The 18,243-nt window shown below is 41.6% G+C and overlaps 1 protein-coding gene across 1 annotated transcript in view; it reads left to right on the top strand.

The window, feature by feature from the left end:
• The window catches only part of PARD3B (par-3 family cell polarity regulator beta), a 693,368-nt gene that overhangs the window by 504,524 nt on the left and 170,601 nt on the right, over positions 1-18,243 (top strand).

The raw sequence follows: 18,243 nt of genomic DNA, 5'->3' as shown, positions 1-18,243 counted from the left end.
TTTTGGTGTGGGAAGGATTTCTATTACAGAGAGGGAAAATTATAGAATAAAGAAACCAAGAATAAGCTTGTGGAGAAAACTCATTATGAAGTGTTTCATTGGTCTGCCCACAGAGACTGATGGACCCAAATCTGTGGAAGACATCTCTAAGGGAAGACAGTGTGTAGCTAATGGATCTTTGTATTAATGGCCTTGGGGGATATTGTAGCGGTTAATACAGTGACTCTTAATCGTCCTTCTCAGATATTTATTTATTGTAAATTGTCATCTCATCAGTCACCTTGGTGACCACATGACCTGTCAGAATTTATTGGGAAAAGATTAGATCACTCGTCATGGTCCTCTCATGTAAGGCTGTTTGTGGCAGCCATGTGTTGTTTTTTGTTTTGTTTTGTTTTGGACATTGACAGAGCACTTATCACAGTCATATCTAAGGAATTAAAATACAGTGCAGCTGTTCCAGGTGGTGGGCAGCTTGGTGAATTTGGGCTGTCATCATTTGGAAACAGTCAAAAAAAATTCATTGTGAAGAGTTTTCTATCTTCTTTTTGCAGAACAGATTTAGACTGGATCGTTCACTTCTATAACGGTGGGTCCATGCCTAGAAGGGGCAAACATTACATCATCTTTGGTTTAGCTGAAACCAGTTTCATTCATAAGTTTCCATAAAACAAAATGGGAAAGTAACTTAAACAGTTCAAAGCTTTAAGCTTAATCAAGCAGGGGAGGCAGAATATAGACACAAAACAAGCCTTGCAAAGGTGTAGCAGAGATCTGTGCCTTAAATATCAGAGAGAATTCTAAACCTTAATCTTTAAATCTAGAAGTGACCAGTGCCTTAAATGAGTAGTTTGCAAGAAAAAGGAAACAATGAAAATGAAATGGACTATGTAATGCTATACCAATTTATAAACCCGAAGGAGAATGTTCGTGAAGACTAGCAAGAAGATCATGCTTGTGATAAAAGCAGAGAAACACTTGAGCGTAGTCACAAAATCTATCAGCCAGTCTCCAATTTGGGAAATATTTAGCAAATGTAATCTGAAGTTTCCAATTATTTACTTGAAATTTGAGTTTAAAAAGTCAGAGTATAAAAAATCCTCCCAAATGTCACAGTCTACAAACCAGTTAAACAGCAGGAAGTGTTTTTCTCAAAGCAAAAAGACCAAAAGTAGAAAACGAAAACTTATTGTATAGCTACAGTTACCTCATATTCTTGCTCAAATAAGCAGCTCATGCACTCAGTTGCAAAGATCAGCCAAAGAGAGAAACTTTCTAAGGTAGAGCTTGGCTACACTGACACTTTACAGCGCTGCAACTTTCTCACTCGGGGGTGTGAAAAAACACCCCCCTGAGCGCAGCAAGTTACAGCGCTGTAAAGCGCCAGTGTAAACAGTGCCCCAGCGCTGGGAGCTGTGCTCCCAGCACTGTAAGCTAATCCCCACGGGGAGGTGGAGTACATGCAGCGCTGGGAGAGCTCTCTCCCAGAGCTGGCGCCGTGACCACCCTCGCACTTCAAAGCGCAGCCGAGAGAGCACTCCTGCGGCAGCGATTTGGAGTTTCGAGTGTAGCCAAGCCCGTAGAAGCCTTCAGAAAAAAATCCTCAGGAGGAAACAGACACCTAACACCTAGAAAGAAATGTCAGTTGACACATCATCTACAGACAGATAATTGAAGTAACGCGATTTAATTAACCGCACCAAGTGACTATTGCTACTAAGAATAAAGCAATGGACCCAGAAAAGTATCCCACTGAATATCCACAGAAATTTAAAAACACAGGATAAGAAAAATAATAATTTTACTATAGACTACACAGAAAAAGACATTACGTGAGGAAGGACTCAAACCATAAGAGTGCAAAACCACTGGATACCAAATTTAGATGACACTGTATAAAACTCTTATGATCAATTGTATTGAGTGGTGCAGACAAGTTACATAGAATCAACCCAGATGACAATCCACATAACTGAACAATAGTAAGATCATTATAGACCTTTAATAAGGCAGTGTCAGTCAAGTATCTATTCAGTCCTAAAATCCAGTTTTTAAATAATCATGCTGATCTTTTGAAGAAACAGCAACATTTGATTCAGGTCAACAATACACTTTTGCAATTTTGAGATATAGAACAAAGAAGTTGGGCAAAAATTACTGACAACATGCAGTTTTATATTAGACTCCTTTAGAACCAAGGCTAGCAATATACAGATGCTGATGGAAAAATCCAAGAAACAAGGAACAAATTAATATCACCAGTGATGGGACTGACAATAAAATAAATTAATTGCTTCAGGGGAAAAATAGAAAGAATTAGGGATAAGCTGAACAAGTACTCATACTGAGGGTATGGCTACATTTGGAATTTCAAAGCGCTGCCCCGGCAGCGCTGCGGAAGCGCTGCTGCGGCAGCGCTGCGAAGTGTGAGTGTAGTCAGAGCAGCAGCGCTGGGAGAAAGCTCTCCCAGCGCTGCATGTAAACCACATCCCTTACGGGTGTAGCGTGCAGCGCTGGGAGCCGCGCTCCCAGCGCTGCTGCCCTGATTACACTGACGCTTTACAGCGCTGTATCTTGCAGCGCTCAGGGGGGTGTTTTTTCACACCCCAGTTGCAGCGCTGTGAAGTGTGAGTGTAGCCAAGGCCTCAGCTTGACTACAGAACTCAGAACAGCAGTGTCAACTGAAGCTGAGTGAAATGGTCAGAATGAAGTAAAAGGTGCTAAAGGAAGCCATCAGGAAGCTGGATGCTAAATAATACCCCTAATCTAGCAGAGGACATCCTGAAGCATTCTGACTTTCTTAGAGAGGAAATTGGCAAACTTGTCAAGCTAATAAGTATTGGTGTGAAACCATGAAACCAAGAAGTCATTGCCTTAAGCAGTGTCAAAATCATCCAGGGCCAGATTCAAAGCTCACTGAAGTCAATGGGCATTGGATCTGGCCCCCAAAATTGCCATGGATTATGCTTTTGTGATTCAACTGAACCAATATAAAACTGTTGTTTAGGACTAATGCATTTTCTTTTGGATTAAAAGGTTACAGTGGAATTTACTTGTAGTTCTACCAAGACTTCAGAGTGAAGCTTTTCTGAAACTTCCTAGAAGGAGCTTAGCTTGAGATAGAGGACTCTCTAAGTGTACTTCTTCCCTGAATAGTGACTCTAAAAGTGGCACAGCCAAGTTCTGTTTTTCTCTCATTAACTCCATATGTAAATTTTAACTGCTAGCCCTGCAAACTCTCCCTGGGACGTGGAAATCAAGACATTTCTTCCTGCTCAGTCATCATCCCCAAACACAAAGTTTTTGAGGCCAGGTGGTTATTACCTTTGTTAAATCTGTGCAATCCCATTCTCTTGAGTGGCATTTCACAGGTAAAAGCAGCGAAGAGTCCTGTGGCACCTTATTGACTAACAGAAGTTTTGGAGCATGAGCTTTCATGGGTGAATACCCACTTCCTCGGACTCTTTGCTGCTTTTACAGATCCAGACTAACACGGCTACCCCTCTGATATTCCACAGGTATAATTCAAAGCAGAATTTAGCCTGTTAATTGGAATGGAGTTTACAATTCTGTTGATAATTCAAAATGGGAGTAAAATCCTGTTCTCCCTCTTTTAGCTGTGTTGGGTCTACTAGGTTAACAGAATAAAAAGTAGTAAAAACTTATTTTATTTCCAAAGTAAAGTAATATAACTGATTTTGGGGGAAGCGGTCTGTTATGTAAGAAGGTAACATTTCTCTTTTGTAGAGCTGGCCAAGAAACAGTTTTCCCTCCTCGCAAGAGTTTGAGATTTCACAAATTTTCCCATCTTGAAATGGGACAAAAAATCAATCTCAAAAATGTTCACAAACCAGTACTGGGGAGGTGGGGGTAGGGGCGGAATTCAGCTTGGGTAAACTGAAATATTTTATTTTTGATAATTAAGAATGTTTTTTGTTTCCATTTTGACCTTGTAAAAAATTTTAACCCTTTTTTAGGATATGTTAACTAAAATTTCAAACCAAAAAGGCGTTTTGAATTGAAAATGAAACTTTCTGTTTTGAAAATGGCCAAACAGGGCATTCCAATAATTGCGAGGGGGATAAAAAAAATTCAAATTGGGAGCATCTTAGAAACTAAACTTTTCCCTCAAACAGTTTCTTTTTTGACAACTTGACATTTCTCATGAAAAACATTTCATCAGAAAATTCCCACTCCGCTCTTCTCTTGTGTTACTTTTCAGAGTAGAATTTACTAGCTGGGAAAGCAGAGGATTATTAATATGTTAGGAAAGTAGCTGTTTTTAATGTTGAACCAACAGTTAAAATCATAAAATGTCCGCAAGCTGTGGGGGGAACGGGGAAAGTATACAGGGGAAAAGTGAAGGATGGTGCATAACAGCTGCTCTCAGAATATGGAGAGAGACTACTAAGGTTGAAACTCAGATGCATCTATTTTTCTTCTTTGCTTCCTCTCACTTTACTCTCTTTCTGAGTCAATCTTTTATAATCTTGATCTTTTTTTTCTTCATCTCATAAAGGAAAAAAATGATGATGATTTGGGGGCTTCCCAGTAACGCGTCTCATCTTTCTGTCACTTGGAGAAGGTCCAATGAGCAACCCCTCTGCATAGGGCAAGCTCTGCTGCAGTGGGGAGAGACACAGAGCTCTGCCATTCGCCTTCTCTAGGCCACCAAATGCCATTGGGTTTGGTTCCTGCACACATGTGTAAGGAGATTAAAGCTCCTTGCACCTGCTTTCTTTCTGCTGCCTCCTTCCCATGCAGGTATGGACACAAGCCCCAAGATTGGACTTGCACAACTGATCCCTCACTGTATGAAGGAAAAACAAGGTTACAGTTGGTTGCATTAGCCAATGTAAAGTGCCTATGTTAGCCTTCGAAAAATATCTAACATTTAGCTAGAGAAAAGGTGGAAGTCGACTCCACTGCCTTTGCCACTTTACATAAGGGACTAAAAGATAATACATTGAGGGGGGGCGTGTAGAGGGGCAGGGATGGCAAAGTCTTCTTAACATAACCATGGCTAGTCAATACAAAAATCTACAAGAAAACACCAATATAATACATATGAGTAAATGAAATAAATATAATTGAAGACAAAATTCTAGGTAAACTAAGGACAGAATAGTCATTAAAACTGTGATTGCCCTTCATTATTTAACACTAATTTTTTTTCTTAATTTTAACTTTCTGGCATGCTTTTCTCTTAGTCCAGGAAAGCATTTTCTTTGTACTGTAGCTCCCAGAATCCCCGATATGGGATTTTTCTGTGTGTTAATCACTCATGGGTTTGTGGCCAGATATCCTCCTCAGCTTGTTTCTAAAATTGAAGTGGGCGTTATGCTTGTTATTGTTCAGTTAGACACACAGTGAAACAGACTTTGAAAAATCATTTACAGAAGAATTGTTATGACTATTGATGTTTTTTGACAGTCTAATTTCTTCCTGCTGGCCTTCTTGTCATCCCTGTCACTGAACAGCAAAAATATATGGGGGGCAGGAAAAAGCATATGAATCCAACTTTTAAGTATTCTTTAACTGGCCTTAGGTAGACGCTTAGATGGATCTAAGGTTGCAGATGGTCCATATTAACAAGTCTGTTTATATTAGATGATGATGTGCTCCATGCCTGGTGATTGAGTATTCTTTTGTGGAAATGTGCATTTACATACAACACATAAGGAACAGACTCAGTCCCATTCATTCGTAAAAGAATATGGTGTCGGTTTTTCTTAACATAACCCAGTCCTTTTGCTGAGGGGAACGTTTGTCATTTGTTTAACAGAAGATCGCTTTTCGGGGAAATGATGCTTGAAATCACAGGTTCTGAAGCAGAAACTATCTTTGTCCTTTAGGTTCCTGATATAAATGCCTAATGCTTTCAGAAAGAAAAGAGCAAGAAAGTCTGGAGAGTCATGTAAAAATTGGATGTTTGTCGCTTTTGGAGTAGACAATATAACATGGGATTGTGATTCAAACTAACTTTAAACATAATTTAATCTGAGAATTTAGCCACAAACTAACCCATGTAATGTAGCAAGATATCAATAATACTGTGATTTTTATTGCTCACATTATGTCAACAAATGATCATTTACCTCCAAAAACCTTCATTTTTACTGGGGTAATCTTTTAATAGTGAGTAGCTGAATTGTCTAAGTAATTCATTACCCTCTGAGCTGTAGTATGAATGGGATATGTTATGTGTTGTCATTATTCTCCATGGCGGCATGGAGAATAGACTGGGGATTTAAAATTGCCTCCACTGCATGAGCTAGATGCATTCTGATGACTTGCTGTGAAATTGCATTTAGTTTTGGGGTCTCTGATGCTTCACAATATAGTACAGTCAGTTGTACTGATGAACAAAGGTATGCGATTTATATAGGTAGGCGAGGTAAAATGAAAGAGGACTAGGGGAAAATAAAATTAAAATGTTAGTTGATGATGTTATTTTTAAAAGTGACTTGTTGAATACATGGAAAGAGTAAAAACTTGCTATCAAGAGGAACATAAGTGTAATAGCAGAAATATTATATAACTATGGATATCTATATATATGTAAAGATATAAAATGTGAGACATAGTATAATCTTAACATTGACATTGTACTCTTATGACTGCACTGGCTCATTACCCATTGCATCAAGGATCCTAAAGTGTTTATTATGCCATTTACCAAATGATAGTTATTTCCAGAACAACTGGTCTCTACTGAATGTACTTGTATTCTGTCCATCTTTAATAATAAAGCCTGCACTTTACAGCAGAGAAATGATCATCAGGAAATAAGAGAGAATTGGTAATCTCTTTAGCTCTGCTATTTTACGTTGTTTCATTTGCTTCTCCAAGTGTTCATTTAGAGAACTTGGGTGTTATGGATTGGGCAGATGGATCTCTTAGTGGATATTTGAAAGCAGGCTAGAAAACAAATAATTCTCAATAGTATACAACATTTTTCTCGATCAGTTCTAAGTTTTACCCTGTCCATCTTGTTCTTGTTATAATAATAATAATAAATAATTAATAAACTACAACTGTATAGCACTTTATAAGCATTACTTAATCATTACAAGATCCCAGCCAGTAAATAATCATTGTTATCACCATTTGATAAATAAATTAGGCAGGGCCAGTAGAGGTCAAGTGAGTAGTCAAAAGTTCAGGCAATGACTTAAGAGCACAACCAATTTAAGAACTCATAAATTCCTGGCTATATACTGAGTCAGAGATTATATTAACTGACCGGTCATGGTCCTGTTATAGTATGCAAATTTCAGAAATTAGATGGAGAATGTTAATTTTATTGTCATATCTCTTAAAAGTAGCACTGATGTTTAAAACAATAGGTTTTAAAAATTAAATCTGTGTTTCTTGGTTTCTAAACATACCTTAGCCTAACACTGAAAGAACTTTAAAAATCCTGTCCGCTGTTTACCTTCTATGATGTGTGTTTCATTTTTCCCATTTCACTCATTTGGGACATTGAGAATTGATGCGTCAATTTCACTTCCGATTCCTTATGCTTTACCACGATGCCACAATATCTAAGCTTCTGCAAGGCTGTTTGGATCTAATTGCAAAAATAGTTTTTATTTTATTTTAACATTCAGAAAAATGTTTCTCATAAGTTTTGAAAAATTGCTCTAAATAAAACCTTCACCTTGGGATACTGTCCCTTAAATTATATATACAAAACAACTGCAAAATACCATCAAATGATGGGGAGTGCATTACAGTGTGATAAATGAATATTTTGATTTTAATTTAGGATCTTTTGTTTTTAACATTTTTTTTCGGAGAAATGTGATTAAATTACCCAATGAGAATTTTGGATAAATGCAGTGCACCAGATTGCTATGCGTGACATTTTGCAAATAATTCAAAATTAAATGCTGCTTATGATATGGGTTAGTCAGGAAAAAAAGTGTTTTTTTTTTCTTTTTAAAAGGAAAGGTAAAAGGACTGCTTTTCTTCAGAAAGAGTTAAACATGGTGCCTTTTGAGTCCTTTACAACCTACTGAGTAATTACACCAAACTAGTATTCTGGAGATACCGGCAGTCAGCTCTCAAAGTTGGTTGTTTCTGTGTAGGTGGAATACAGCTGGATCCTCTTCAGGTTCTAAATGTTTTTTCTCTTCTCAATGCTGTGTACTCATTGCTGTAATAGAGAGCAGGGGTCTGGTTTGGTTTATTAAAACTTGGGTTTAAGTTAAAAGTACATCAGAGACAGACGTGTTGAACATTATTCTGTGTCTGGACTTTAAGAGCACTCGTGTATGTGTAGGATTCTGTATGATGAGGAGCTGAATTAGGTTTTAAGGTACTTGAATCCACCCTAATTTTGTCAGTCTTTTTCTTTACAAGAGATGCTCTCCAGCCCCTAAGTCCATGCATCTGCATTTGATAAGGCTGACAAATGTCTTTGATTAGACTTTTTGGAGTAGCCATTCAGAAGCAATCTTCTCCTGTATTCTGTTGTATCTCATAAAGAAAGATTTTTAACATTATTAAAGCACTTGATTACATTGAAGCAACATAGTTCTGTGCTATAAACTTGTTTGGATTTAAAAAACAAAACAAATGTTGCCATGTTTTGTTCTGATTTGGTTTTCTTTAGTTCCTTCTGTGTTGTTTCATCCATTCTGCCCTCTTAGAAGTTTTGTAATGATACTTAAAGCACCTAGTAACTTCCAGGCAAGAAGCAAGAGATCAACTTTTTCCCAGACAAGATTCCACACTTGTACTGTGAATTTAGAATTGCTGCAAAGGTTAGCTAGAGCTCTAACAGCACTTTTTTTCTCCTGAAAAGAGAACTTAACACATCTATCATGTCTGGAAAATTTCTGCCTTCATAGAGGAAAATGTGTCACTACTGTGCATGTACTCTGACCTGACTATCCTGGAGATTTGTATTCCTTTTATCTCCTAGACTCGTATATAATGAAGGAAGTCCTTATAGGCATGATCAGCCACAGTGAGTGAGTGAAACATAATGGTTTCAATCAAGGCTTCTGCTACCCCAAGTTAGTTGTTACTCCTTTAGTCAAAGGTGCTGGCATTCACCTTGGAAACTGAAGATAACGATTCTATTCTCAGACGTGTTCCTCAGATATTTTACTAGTGTGTACTAAGGAGCCACTGGTCACATCCTTACATTTAAACTTGCAAGATATTTTTCATTCTAAATCCTGTGTTTTCCCGTTTCTTAAAATAACCTACTTGTGATCTAAATTTGTTCTTCATTTAGGGAATTTCATGAAGGCTTCCACTTTGCATACATAGCTAGATAGGAAAGATTTCCAAATGCTTTGTGTCAATCTGCCTACGTTCCAGATGTGTATGTGGTTGTTCAGGAGGCACAATCATAGTTAACTGAGAAAAAACAGACTCTATGCAGCAGATATCTTTCTACAACACTGAAATAGCTGAAGAAAGATTTACAGTGAAAAGTCTTAAAGCTCCTATATGCAGCACTGTTTATCATTACCAAGTTATCCTAAGATCCCGAGAGAGAGTGAGTGTGTGTGCGCGCATTATAAAAAGATGGTATTTGTAATTTAAACCCAGTGGTCTGTGTAGTGGAGCTGGGTGGAAAAAAATAATTCCATTTCCAGAGGATTTTGACATTTCAGAATTTGGTTTTGTTCTGATTAGGGACAAACTTGCACAATTTTGAAATTGTCAACAAAAGGAAATAGAGCCATAGCTGTAGCGCTGTCCACATGGTGAGCTGCCCCTGAAAGCCCTAGGATCCCCGGCCGTGTGGACTGCTGCAGACCAAGGCAGGCTGCTGAGGTGGTGAGCTGGCCTGAAACCAGACAGTGTTTCATCTGTGTTCCATTGGAACACTGGCAAAATCAGGCCATCTCCAGGAAAGGTTTTCATGCTGTCAAATCAGCAAATTCAGACGAAACTGTGTTTCATCAAAATTTTTCCGACCAGCTCTACTTTGTAGTGGCTGCAAATCATAGATTCCCTTATAATGATAGCAGAATGCAACAGCTAGCACAAACCAGAGACTAAATATTTAAACTTTGTGTGTGTACAGAAAATCACAGCAAAACTTTTCTTTGCATTGCACAGTTATGGATTATCTTTTGAGGCTGGAAATTAATTGCAGACCTTTGTGGTTTCTTGTGTCCTGGATTACAGGGAGTTCTGTAAATAGGTTTCATGTGGTTAATGCATGACTCTAGAAGTCTCTCTCAAAGGTAATTATTTTCACAGTTTTAGTTTGATCCTTTCTACCCAGAGAATGACTTATCTGAGAATTTGTTAGTGGCCTAAAAGTTTAACTTATCTAAAAGAAAATAGATTCTTCTCAATACTTCTCCCCCTGGTTTTGGTGTAAATTTGGCTATTAGAATGACGATCCAGAAACTGAAAATGGGGTGAATGAAATGGCCCTTATTTCTCTTTAGATTGAGTTTGCAAGAGGAAAGTCCCACTTTCTCAGTTTGGAACACCACTGCAGTAAACTGTGTGTGTATGTATGTATGTTTATATATATTGACTAAAGGTAATAGCATTGGTATAACATACTTCTGGTAAGGCGTTTGACTTGATAAATTAGAAGGACACAAAATCAACACGGCACACATTAAATGGATTAAGGAGTACTTGTGGTACCTTAGAGACTAACAGATTTATTTAAGCATAAGCTTTCGTGGGCTAAAACCCACTTCATCGAATGCATGCAGTGGAAAATACAGTAGGAAGATGTATATACACAGAGAACATGAAAAAATAGGTGTTGCCATACCAACTATAACAAGAGTAATAAATTAATGTGGGCTATTATTAGCAGGAGAAAAAGAACTTTTATAGTAATAATCAGGATGGCCCATTTCCAACAGTTTACAAGAAGGTTGGGAAATAGTTTTTACTTTGTGTAATGACCCATCCACTCCCAGTCTTTATTCAAGCTTAATTTAACGGTGTCCTGTTTGCAAATTAATTCCAGTTCTGCAGTTTCTCGTTGGAGTCTATTTTTGAAGTATTTTTGTTGGAGCATTGCGACTTTTAGGTATGTAATTGAGTGACCAGAGAGGTTGAAGTGTTCCCTGACTGGTTTTTGAATGTTATAATTCTTGATGTCTGATTTGTGTCCATTTATTCTTTTGCATAGAATTAACTCAAAACATAATCGTAACTGGGGAGTCGTCATTGATGGGGTGTGTTTTTTAGTGGAGTTCTGAAGGGATCGGTTCTTGGCCCTATGCTATTTTAGCGTTTTAGCAATGATCTGGAAGAAAACATAAAATTATTATTAATAAACTTTGCAGATGATACAAAAATGGGAGAGTGGGACATAATGATTATAGGGCACTGATACAGAGTAAGCTGAATTGTTTGATAAGCTGAATTCTGGCAAAAAACAATTGTTTTAACATGGTCAAATATAAAGCCATACTTCTAGGAATAAAGAAGATAGGCCATACTCTCAGGTTGTGACACTCTATCCTGGGAAGCAGTGAATCTGAAAAGGATAGTGTGATGTTATAGCCAAATGGGCTAATGCTAGCCTGGGGTGTAAAAACAGGAGTAGGGAATTCAGTAGGAGTAGGGAAGTTATATTACCTTTGTATTTCGCACTGGTGCAACCATTACTGGAATGGTTTGGTGTTCACAATTCAAGTAGGATATTGATAAATTGAAGAGATTTCAGAGAAGGGCTACAAGAATGATTCAAGGAATGGAAAACCTGCTTTATAGTAACAAATTCAAGGAGCTCAGTCTGTTTAGTTCCACAAAGAGAAGGTTAAGGAGAGACTTGATCAGTCTTAAGTACCTACTTGGGAAACATAACTTTGATAATAAAGGGCTCTTCAATCTAGTAGGCAAAGGTACACCATGATCCAATGTCTGGAAGTTGAAGCTAGACAAATTCAGACTGGAAATAAGGCACAAACTTATAACAGCAGCAAAGAGTCCTGTGACACCTTATAGACTAACAGACGTACTGGAGCATGAGGTTTCGTGGGTGACATGCATCCAGCGAAGTGGGTATTCATTCTCCCACGGAAGCTCATGCTCCAATACGTCTGTTAGTCTATGAGGTGCCATAGGACTCTTTGCTGCTTTTACAGATCCAGACTAACACGGCTCCCCTCTGATACTTGAAACTTATAACAGTGAGGATAATTCACTGTTGGAACAATTTTTGTGGTGGATTCTCTGTCAATTAAAAAATCTAAATTAAAATTAGATATTTTTCTGAAAAATATGCTCTAGTTCAAATGGGAAGTAATTCAGGAAAATCTGATGATCTGTGTTATACAGGAATTCGAATTAGATGATCGTAGTGGTCCCTTCTGGTTTATAATCTATGAATAATCAATTATTATTAACAGACCCATTTTAACTCTAGCTATATATGATACAGGATGTTATTCTTAAGTAAGAAAATGAATAGTGCCCCCTTACTGCTTTTTAAAAAGGATGCACTGAAGCCTGTAGCACTGATTTGGCCAAAGATTTTTGCATTTGTATTTTTGAAACTTGAATCTCTTCCATGAAGTTAGAAACTCCTTTCACATCTGCATGTGCCACTGAACTTGCAAAAATCCTCCTTTCTTGTCTGAAGACTGTTAATTTATTTGCTCCTTCTGTGATTAAAAAAAGATTTGAAATTAAACAGTGTCACTTAGGTTAAAAAAATATGCAGTGTAGAGAAGTTATTGCATTAGAAGGGAAAAGATGTTTGGATGAGAGGGCAAAATTGGTGGTAATAATAACTTAAATTTATGTACTTAAGAAAAAAAGTTTAAATCTTCAACTTTAACTTTTAATATGAAAATATCAGCAAATGAATAATGGAAGTGCTAGTATGTGTTAGATACCGATAAGACTCAGTACCCCTATCAGTTATCTAGACATGGACTGCAAACCCTTCTAACCCTTGATACTCCAAACACAGTTTTGTCCCCTTATGCACAGGTATTACAATACTTTGCTGAAATGAGCTTTTGATATGACTCAAGCTCATTCTCCCTAGTTCAAAGAGAGTGGGCATGTAGTGAGATCTTGGAATAAATTGAAGATAACTTTTTGTTTTAGAAAGTGGAGCAAGTAACCAGGGAGACAGCCATTTTAGACTTGATTCTGACTAACAAGAAGGAAATGGTTGTGAATATGAAGGTTGAAGGCAATTGGGGTGAAAGTGATCCTGAAATGATAACGTTTATTTTAAGGACAGGAAGTAGTGAAAACAGCAGACTAAGGATAGTGGATTTTTAAAAAAACCCTCAGACTTTAACAAATGCCGAGAACTGGTAGGTAAGGTCTCATGAGAAGAAAGGATCAAGGAGTTCAGGAGAGCTAGCAGTTTCTCAAGGAGACAATATTTAAGGCACAACTGCCAACTATCCCAATGCAAAGGAAATATAGGAAAAATTGTAAGAGGCCAATATGGCTCTATCAGGATTTCTTTAATGCCCTGAAACCCAAAAAGGAATCCTACAAAAAGTGGAAACAGGTGAATTTCTAAGGAGGTGTACAAAAGAATAACATAAGTATGTAGGGACAAAATCAGAAAAGCTAAGGCACAAAATGAGTTACACCTAGCAAGGGACATAAAAGGCAATTAGAGGTTCATTAAATACATTAGGAACAAGAGAAAGACAAAGTAAAGTATAGGACCTGTATCTAGTGGGGATGGAGAGCTAATAACTGATGACATCAAGAAGGCTGAGGTGTTAAATGCCTGTTTTGCTTCAGGTCTTCACTCAAAAGTTTAATGGTGACCAGATATTCAAAACAATTAATATTAATAACAAGAGGGAAGGAATGCAAGCCAAAATAGGGAAAGAATAGGTTAAAGAATATTTAGATAAATTAGATGAATTCAAGGCTTGATGAAATTCATCCTAGAATACTCAAGAAACTACCTGAAGCAATCTCAGAATCGTTAGCAGTTATCAAGAAATAATGAATAAGTGAAATCCCCGAGGACTGGAGATGGGCAAACATAGTACCAATTCTTAAAAAGGAGAGCAGAGAAGACCCAGAGAGTTGTAGACCTGTCAGTCTAACTTGGATTCTTGTAAAGATACTGGAAAAAATTGTTAAACAATCAATTTGCAAGCACAGAGAGGGCAGTAGGATTATAAGGTACTGCTAGCATGGATTTGTCAAGAACAAATCATGCCAAACCAACCTAATTCTTCTTCGAGTGATTGCTCATAGCCATTCCAATTAGGTGTGCACGCACCGCGTGCACGTTGGTTGGAAGATTTTTACCCTAGCAACACTCGGTAGGTCGGCTGGGCACCCCCTGGAGTGGCGCCGCCATGGCGCTGGATATATACCCCTGCCGACCCAACCGCACCTCAGTTCCTTCTTACCGCCCGTTCTGTCATTGGAACAGTGGAGCGCGGCTTAGCTGATCTCCTCCTCCCTAGCTTCTCGTAGTTCTTTCATTGTCTCAAACAGCTCCTGAAGGAGGCAGCCCTTACTCCTCCGCCCTCGGCACCGAGTGCCGGACAGTCCGCACCGGGGAGAAGTGCAGCTTCAGCACCAGAGCGCACTGGCACCGCGAAGGCCCCTTGGCACCAACTGTCACTGGCCCAGAAGCCTACCCAGCACCGCTCTCTCTCCCCATGGGTCAAGAGGCACAAGACTCCTGCGACTCCCGTGCCTATGTTGCAGTCAGAGCACCCACCTAAGTCGGACTGCCCGGCACCGACAACTGCCGCAGCACTGACAACTTCAGCGCCGTTGATTCCGGCCTCGCAAGAGCCATCGAGTCCAGTGCCTGACAGTTCCCCGGCATGCGCCGTGGTTGAGCTTATTGTTCCCTCCGCGCCGGAGACATTCTCTATGGCAAGGGAGCTGATTGCCCTGACAGAGCCTGCGCTGCCTCAACCCCTGGCACCACCAGTGTGGGTTTTCCAATCAGTAGGCAAGCCTGCCCTGCTGAGACCATCCTCGGTCAGCACCGCTGAAAGGCACCCGTCACGATCGAGGTCCCGCCGGCGTTCTCGGTCCCATCACTGATCCCAGTCCCGACGTCGCTTGCAATCCCGGTACCGCTCTCCATCTCGGTACCGGTTGTACTCGCCACACCGTTCGAGATCCTGCTCGCCGACCAGATACTCGGCACCGATCCAGCTCCCGGCACCGTTCACGGCACCACTCCTCTCGCAGCCACTCTCGACGTAGAGCTTCGAGGTCCTGGTCGACCTCCCGGCACTGCTCCAGTCACAGGTCCCGGTCTCATTCCCGGTACCGGTACGGCACCCCGTGCCATTTTCCGGTGCCATGTGGAGACAGATCAACCAGACGCAGAGATCCTTCCCAAGTGATTTCAGCTCCTCCATGGCCATCTCGCCATACATCAGTATCATCACACGCGGACAGTGCCTCCTACGCACACAACCGTGATTCGGATACACACAGCCAAATCTTCCAAGAGACCCACGGCTCAGACCAGGGACCTCATCAGTGGTCCTTCTGGACACCTTGGGCATATCACCAAGCCCAAGGTGGACCCACAGTGACATCACGCTCCGTTCCATCGGAACACCAGGTGCCAGAGGCCACTGTCAGCTGCCCCCCTCCTGCAGGTACGGAGGAAGCTTCCATCCACGCATCGGACCCTCAGGTCCACCGGTCTCTAACGTCCCCCATGATCAGGAGACCATACAGGACCCACTCGTCCAAGGCCTTTCATTTTCCTCTTCCCCGGATGAAGTGGTAGCGGGGACATCCTCATCGGGCCCGCCTCCAGTTGACCTCAGGGCACACCAGAACCTCCTGAGGCGTGTGGCCCTGAATAGAAACCTGCAGGTGGAGGAGGTTCCAGAGGTTGAGGACCCCGTGGTAGAGATATTGTCGGCAGATGCACCAACTCAAGTGGCCTTACCATTCATTTGATCGATTCAAGCTAAGGCAGATACCATCTGGCAATCACCGGTATCTACTCCGCCCACGGCCAGAGGAGTGGAACGGAAGTACATGGTGCCCTCTAAGGGGTACAAGTACTTGTACGTGCACCCTGCTCACTGGTCGTACAGTCCGTAAATGAACGGGAGCGCCATGGCCAGCAAGCCCCTGCCCCATTAAAAGGCGCATGGATTTGTTGGGTCTTAAAATCTACTCTGCGGGGGGCCTCCAAATCAGGGTGGCGAACCAGCAAGCCCTACTTAGCAGGTATAATTACAACACCTGGGAGGCGGTAGGGAAATTCACAGAGCTGATCTGGCAAGACTCCCGCCAAGAATTTATGGCACTATTGGAGGAAGGAAAGAAGGTGGCGAGAACTTCTCTCCAGGCCTCGCTGGACACTGCCGATTCGGCAGCCAGAACTGTGGCCTCTGGAATCGCCATGAGGCGTATATCATGGCTTCAGGTGTCAGGCCTGCCACCTGAACTTCAGCACACTATCCAAGACTTGCCATTCGATGGCTAGGGTCTATTCTCTGAGAAGACGGACCCTAGGCTACAGAGTCTGAAAGATAATCGGGTGATTATGCGTTCACTCGGGATGCATACACCACAGATTCAACTAAGATTCTTCCGCACCTAACCTCAACACCCTTCCCCCCGCCTAGACCAAGACAGGACTTTGGCAGGAGGCGAGGTCGAGGCAACCACAGAAGACAGTCTGGACCTCAATGGGGTCAGAATAACGGTCCCTCCAAGCCAACGATGGGATCCAAACCGAACTTTTGAAGGTGCGCCCAAGGGCGATATACCAGTTGTCTCCCAGGATCCTTTTCAGTTTTACAGCCGCCTTTTCTCTCTGCGTGGACCCAATTAACCTCTGATCGTTAAGCCCTACGCACGGTAGAATTCGGATACCACCTCCAGTTTTTCACTCCCTCCCTTCCAACCCCCCTCCTCGTCCCTCCTTCAGGGACCCCTTTCACGAGCAATTCCTCTTGCAAGAGGTACGGACGTTCCTTGCCATGGGAGCCATAGAGGAGGTACCGAAGGACTTTAGGAGCAAGGGGTTCTATTCCCAATATTTCCTAATCCCCAAGGCGAAAGGAGGCCTCAGACCTATCCTAGACCTGTGAGGACTGAACAAGTTCATGAAAAAGTTAAAGTTCCGCATGGTATCCCTGGGGACCATCATCCCATCCTTGGATCCCGGAGACTGGTATGTCGCCCTCGACCTGAAGGACGCATATTTCCACATTGCCATTTACCCTCCACACAGACAGTACCTCTGGTTTGTGGTCAACCATCAGCATTTTCAGTTTACGGTCCTCCCTTTTGGCCTCTCTAGAGCCCCTCAGGTATTCACGAAGTGCATGGCTGTAGTCGCTGCCTCCCTCCATCGTCGTCGAATACGTGTCTTCCCATACCTCGATGATTGGCTCATTCGGGGGACCTCCGAGGCCCAAGTCACTAGTCATGTGGGCGTCGTCAAGGACCTCTTCATGTGACTAGGCCTGATAATCAACCTAGAGAAATCTACTCTAGTGCCCACACAAAGAATAGAGTTCAGTGGGGCCATCCTGGACTCCAATCTCGCATGGGCCAGTTTACCATGACCTCGATTTCAGGCAATAGTATCAATTATACAAAGCCTTCAAAACTTCCCGACAACTTTGGCTTGCACCTGTCTTGGCCTCCTCAGTCACATGGCTGCCTGCACATTCGTGACCAAGCACGCCAAACTACGTCTGCGTCCCCTTCAAACTTGGCTCGCCTCAGTTTACCGCCCAGGCAGGGACGCCATAGACCTGGTAGTCACCATTCCCCCTAGCATCCTAGGCTCCCTCGACTAGTGGCTAACGCCCTCCCTGGTGTGTGCAGGACTGCCGTTCCATCCGCCACAGCCCACCATGTCCCTGGCGATGGATGCATCATCCCTCGGCTGGGGTGCTCACCTCGGACATCTTGGCACTCAAGACCTTTGGTCATCTCAGGAGCTGGCGTTACACATAAATGTCCTAGAACTAAGAGCAGTCCGCCTGGCATGCCAGGCGTTCCAGCAACATCTACAGGGCCATTGTGTCTCAGTGTTTACAGACAACACAACGGCCATGTACTACATAAACAAGCAGGGAGGGACACGATCCTCCCCACTTTGTCGGGAGGCAATCCAACTATGGGACTTTTGCATAGCCCACTCAGTAGACCAGGTAGCATCCTTTCTCCCAGGATTTTGGAACACTCTGGCAGATCAACTCAGCAGATCCTTCCTGTCTCACGAGTGGTCGATTCGTCCAGACATTATACATTCTGTCTTCCAGAAGTGGGGATTTCCCCATATAGACCTCTTCGCTT

This window comes from Gopherus evgoodei, chromosome 11, assembly GCF_007399415.2.
Source record: "Gopherus evgoodei ecotype Sinaloan lineage chromosome 11, rGopEvg1_v1.p, whole genome shotgun sequence".
Taxonomy (NCBI): domain Eukaryota; kingdom Metazoa; phylum Chordata; order Testudines; family Testudinidae; genus Gopherus; species Gopherus evgoodei.
The sequence above is the reverse complement of the archived record's forward strand: the minus strand, read 5'-3'. Positions and strand labels throughout refer to the sequence as shown.